Source organism: Phragmites australis, chromosome 3 (assembly GCF_958298935.1).
Source record: "Phragmites australis chromosome 3, lpPhrAust1.1, whole genome shotgun sequence".
Lineage (NCBI taxonomy): Eukaryota > Viridiplantae > Streptophyta > Magnoliopsida > Poales > Poaceae > Phragmites > Phragmites australis.
Window position 1 is genome coordinate 17,204,652 of NC_084923.1, and position 6,000 is coordinate 17,210,651.

Below are 6,000 nucleotides of genomic sequence, written 5' to 3' on the forward strand. Positions count from 1 at the left end.
TTAGGAAACTAACCTACAATTCTGGTCTCGTTTCACTTGCAATTTCTTTTGTTTCAACTCGATTCGAAAGATTCTGACTTATAATTTCAAGTTGAAGAATATTGAACTTCGTTTTTAAGATGTTTGTTTCATTTTCAATCGTTCGGATTGGGGACGGGACAAAAATCGCCCATCGGCCGCGCTTGGACTATGGATTCCAGTGCTACTACCACTTCATCTTCTACTAGCTAAGTGTCGGTGCATTGTAATAAACATATAAATATTGGATACGGTAACATCAAGCACAAGCTTAAGATCTGCAGATGTGGATGCGTCATAGAAGCACTGCCGAACGAATACGTCGGGAACAATACCGTAGTTTGATTTTAGATGGATATTATCTGCTAATTTCCCTTCTAATTTCTTTTCCATATTTTCATTAGTAAAACGAGTCTCACATCGGTAGCCGGTAAAGAGGCAGAGAGGTTGAAGGACGAAGGTAGATGGCAAAAATGAGTAAATTATTCGAATTTTAGAGGATTTAATTAGATGAGAGGATATCTAAACTATAAAGGCACGAATGCGTTGATATAAAGCACCACGTACAACCCCTCTAGATCAAATCCAATGCGTCACTTTTTCTCTCTTATTGTCTTCCCCTCCATATCAAATCCAACGATCCCCCTTCGCTCAACTGCATCTAATAAAAAATCAGAAAATACCAAGATAAACTTGGCCGACCCCAACTCCCGGCCCTGCCGCTGCCAGCATCCTCCTCACCTGCCCGACCCGCTCCTGAAATCGTCACCCGCTCCCAAAATCACTGCCCGCTCCCATCGCAATGCACAACGCCCCTTGCTTCTCCGCCCCCCTCCGCCTTCTTTGCGCCAGCCTAATGCCCCATCATGGGCCCATGGAGGTTAGCCCACTACCAACACCCTGCATAGCACCCCCCACCCACCGCCACTAGCACTGCTCCTGGCTTCTTTGCACCCCCACCCACCGCCTCCCCCCCGCACCCCGTCATGGCCCCTAGAGGTTACCCCACGACCATCACCGCCAAAATCACCGTACTGCACCGCACCCTAATCATCATCGCCGGCACCACCCTCTGGCTTCTTCGCGCCCCCTATAAGTACCCCTGCTTCAAGGGCAACCCCCCGGCGGTGGCTTCTACCTCGGCGAGTACTCATCCTCCGTCCGCCTCGCAAGGTGAGTAGCACTAGAATCTATTTTCCTTTGCTCCCCGCTTGTGCACGTGGTTGTTTATGGTGGTCTCGATCAAAGCTGTCCAAACTTTGTCGAGAAAGTCGGTGCTTTTCCTGCTTTATGGTGACTATCTCCTATTTCATGTGATGCATAGCGAACCACATGATAAGATTTCTTTGTTTGACGCACCAAGTATTCAATCCTTGATTTTTTTAGTGACCGATTACCTGATGCTTGGGTGTAGGCATGCAATTGTGCTTTTGACAAGTTTGTAAAGAAATTGCATCTGAAGGTCTTCAGATTGAATGTTTTCAATAAGTCATGCAATAGGATTTGTACACTTTCCACACCTACATTGTCTAACAAAAAAAAGCCAATATTAGTTTGTTAAATTGTTGATATCATATGCTGGTTTGATATGATCAATTCAAACAATATGAACCATGATATCTTCCTACTTCATAGAAATACCCCTTTAACCGTGAGCTGCAGTGATAATAAAAAATACACCTATAATAATATGAACCATGCTATCAATTACATTATGATATTTGTCACTAGGGCAATGGCATAGATTCTGGAGTCTCAGAATGCCTATCACTATGTGGCTGGATTTATTCAAATAAGAACGTTGTTAGAGTGACGAATTATTCCTTGATTCCCTAAACAAATATTCATACGTAACCATTCAACATTTCAAATAGGACACCTCTAATTGATGTGTAAAGTTGAATTCTTTGCGAGTTCTTTCAACGCTCGAATAAGTCAACTTGAGTGACGTTGATTTGGAGAGCAGCGAGGATGACACAATGTCCAAGAGCAAGACATTTCATGATTTGACTGGGTTGTGTCTCATGGCAAGTAACAAAGAAAGCTCAACTGAGGATGAACTTGATAGCGGCGGTAATGAGGTATTACCTACTTATGATGATATATCTATTGATGTTGTTCATCTTGGTACACTTTAAGAGAAACGTAACAACAAAATTAAGAAACATGATATTTTAATTGAATCATTGAATTCTAAAAGTGCAAGACTTAATATTTTAAATTCTGATGATGATGCTTGCAAGTCATGTGACTTAATTTATAATGAGCTTACTTCTCTTAGAAATATTCATGCTTCTACTCTTGAAAAACTCACAGAAAAAATTGAGAAGAATGAGAAACTTATTGTGTTAAATTGCAGATTAGTTAAAAATGCTAGTTGTTCAACATCTAATTTGCTTGATTCAACTTTCTGTTTTAATTGTTCAATTCTAGAATTGAAGTTACATGATGATAATGCTAGAGTTTCTCAAATAGCTAATGACATGATTACTCATGAAATTCTTTCATGCTCTAATTGTCATATAAAAAAAACTATGAATGTTGCTTGTAATAAGTGCCTAGCTCTTTCTAAATAGGTTGGTTATTTGAAAGGAATTTTAGAACGTTTTTCTAAGGAAAAGAAAAATCTAAACATGATTTTAGATCTATCTAAGTCAAGCATATAAACAAGGTTTCGGTTTTGATCCCTATGCTCATTCTAAGATAAATGCACACACTGTTGTTAGGGCTCTTGGTAGTGGCAAATTTGAAATAGTTGCTGAATCTAAACCTAAGAAGGTAGTTTTTAAGTTTGCTAGATGTTTATCTTCTACAACGAATGCAAATCTAGCTTCTTCTTCTAAATCCACACATCGGGTTAAATACACTTGCACTCATTGTGATAGAGATTGACATTTAGTAGAGTTTTGTTTTAGACTAGCTAAACAACAAAGGAAAAAAAAAGTTTAAGGCTAGGTCTAATTTTCGAAAGGCACATGTTATCCCTCGTGAGGTTGTTGCACCTCATTTCATGCCCAGGTAAAATAGTCATCACCTTTTGCTACTCTGTAACTTAGTATGAACCTACTCGAGGTTCTCGAGTCGAGTCTAATCGGGTTACTCTTATTTTGCCTACTCGCTGTTCTAGTCGGGTGACTCAGTACTGGATTCCTAAATGCTTTATTACTAACCCCAGTACTGAGGCATCAACATGTTTTTTTGCTTTGTAGGTTTCTTGAGCAAGGAAGGAGAACGTATGGTTAGTCAATTTTGGATGCTCACGCCATATGTCTGATGATAATAATTGGTTCTCATCCCTTGGACGTGCATCTCATGCTGAGAGTGTTACATTTGGAGATGCTTCTTCTGCTTTTGTTGTTGCAAAAGATACAATAAATAATAAGTTTATATTCAAGGATGTTGCTCTAGTCGAGAACTTGAAATTCAACTTGCTTTTTATCTCACAAATGATTGATGAAGACCTTGAGGTCTATTTTAAGAAACATGAATGCAAAGTCTTAGATGCTTCAAGTGATCTTGTTCTTAGAATTTTGCAATATGGAAGAGTTTTTAAAGCTAATTTTGATGCATCACCTTCTTTTAAGCTTATATGTCTTGTTGCTAATGTGTCTAAAGATTTATTCTTTGGCATCGTAGACTTGAGCATGTTGGTCTAGATCATCTCACCCGAGTTAGTGGTTTAGATCTTATTCGTGGTTTGCCTAAGCTTAAGGGTGATAGCGAATTAGTATGCTCTTCGTGTAGATATGGTAAAATGCATTCAAGTTCATATCCACCTATTACCATGGTTATGATAAATGCATCTGGTTAACATTTGCACCTTGATATTGTTGCTCCTTCTAAAGTACAATCTTTTGAAGGTAAATGGTATGTACTTATTATTGTTAATAATTTCTCTAGATACTCTTGGGTTTTCTTTATGACATCTAAGGATGAAGCTTTTGATCATTTTAGGAATCTATTTCTTAGATTGTCTATTGATCTACCAGGTTCACTTAGAGCTATTAGAAGTGATAATGGAACCAAATTTAAAAAATCTTCTTTTGATCACTTTTGTGTCGAGAAAGATATTGAATATCAATTTTCATCACCTAGAGTACCTCAACATAATATTATAGTTGAAAGGAAGAATAGAACTCTGATTGAGATGGCTAGAACCATGTTAGATGAATTTTCTACTCCTAAAATTTTTTGGGCTGAAGCTATACCTACTGCTTGTTATGTTTTAAACCATTCTTAAGATCTAAATTGGGTAAAACTTCATATGAGTTGCGGTTTGGACATAGGCCTAGTGTATCTTATTTTAGAGTTTTTGGCTGTAAGTGCATTGTACTGAAATCTGAAATTTTGGATAAGTTTGAGTCCAGATCAGCTGATGGAGTTTTTCTTGGATATCATGCTCATATTCGTAGCTACGTGTGTTTGTTTTGGAGACTAACAAAATTATTGAAACCTGTGAGGTTACTGTTGATGAGGCTAGTTTTGGAACTAGATCATGTGATGCAGGTATATGTACACATGTTCAAGGGAGTCTCAGAGCATATTTATGGATGATGAGGAGGAGGATAAAATTTTAATTCCTGTGACACAATCAATTGAAGATCATTTGGTACATTTGACTACTTTTGCTACAGTTGGATATCCTAAGCTACTGCATTATCTGTGCATGTTGAAGGTGAAGAAGATATTGCTTCTGGAGTCAACGCTCCTTTGCACATTCAGCGGAATCATCTACCTGATCCGATGATTAGAGATTTGCATGAACGAGTCACACAATCTAGGTTTATTGATTATAAATCTCATGCTTATTCAGTTTTTGTTGCTTCTTTTCAGCCTAAAGATGTTTCACATGCATTAACTAATGAATCTAGAATCAATGCCATGCATGAGAAACTTGAAAATTTTGAACGCAATAAAGTCTGGAAGCTTGTCGCACCTTTTTTGGGTCATACACTTATCGGTACTAGATGGGTTTTCAAAAATAAACAAAATGAGGATGGTGTTGTTATTAGAAACAAACCTAGACTTGTAGCTCAAGGTTTTACATAGGTAAAAGGGCTACATTTTGTGGAAACTTTTGCTTTGGTTGCTGGACTAGAAGCCATTAGAATTCTTTTAGCTTTTGCTGCATCTAAAGGCTTTAGATTATATCAAATAGATGTCAAAAGCACTTTTATGATTGGCTATATTAATGAGGAAATTTATGTTAAGCAATCATATAGTTTTGAAAATCCTAAATATCAAAATTATGTATACAAGTTGTCTAAAGCTTTGTATGGTTTAAAACAAGCCCCTAGAGCATGGTATGATAGGCTTAAAATTTTCTTGTTTGAAAAGGGTTTTGTAATGGGAAAAGTGGACAAGATGTTGTTTTTGCTCAAGCATGGTAATGATCAACTATTTGTTCAAATTTATGTAGATGATATCATCCTTGGTTGTTCTTCTTATGCTTTAGTGTCCTAGTTTTCAGAAAAAATGAGCAGTGCATTTGAGAAGAGTATGATGAGTGAACTAACATAATTTTTGGGTCTTTATGTTAAACAAACCAAAGAAGGTACTTCTGTTCATCAAAGTAAGTATACACAATACCTGCTATGATGTTTGAGATGGAAAACAACAAGCCGATCATGACACCTATTGGAACAACAACGATATTTGATCCTGATGAAGATGGTGAGCGAGTTGATCAAAAAGAATATAGAAGCACGATTGGATCATTTTTGTATCTCACCGCTTCAAAGTCAAACATACAATTTGTTGTAAGTTTGTGTGCACGATTTCAACCTTTTCCACAAACGGATTTTCATGTATCTTCATATCACTCAAGATTTTGACATATGGCTTTATGCTTTTTCTTGTATCAGCTTAAGAGCTTTTTCTGATGTTGATTTAGGAGGTTGTAGAATTTATAGAAAATGTACATCTGGTACATGCCATTTCTTGGGTAATTCTCTAATTGCATGGTCATCTCGAAAATAGTCT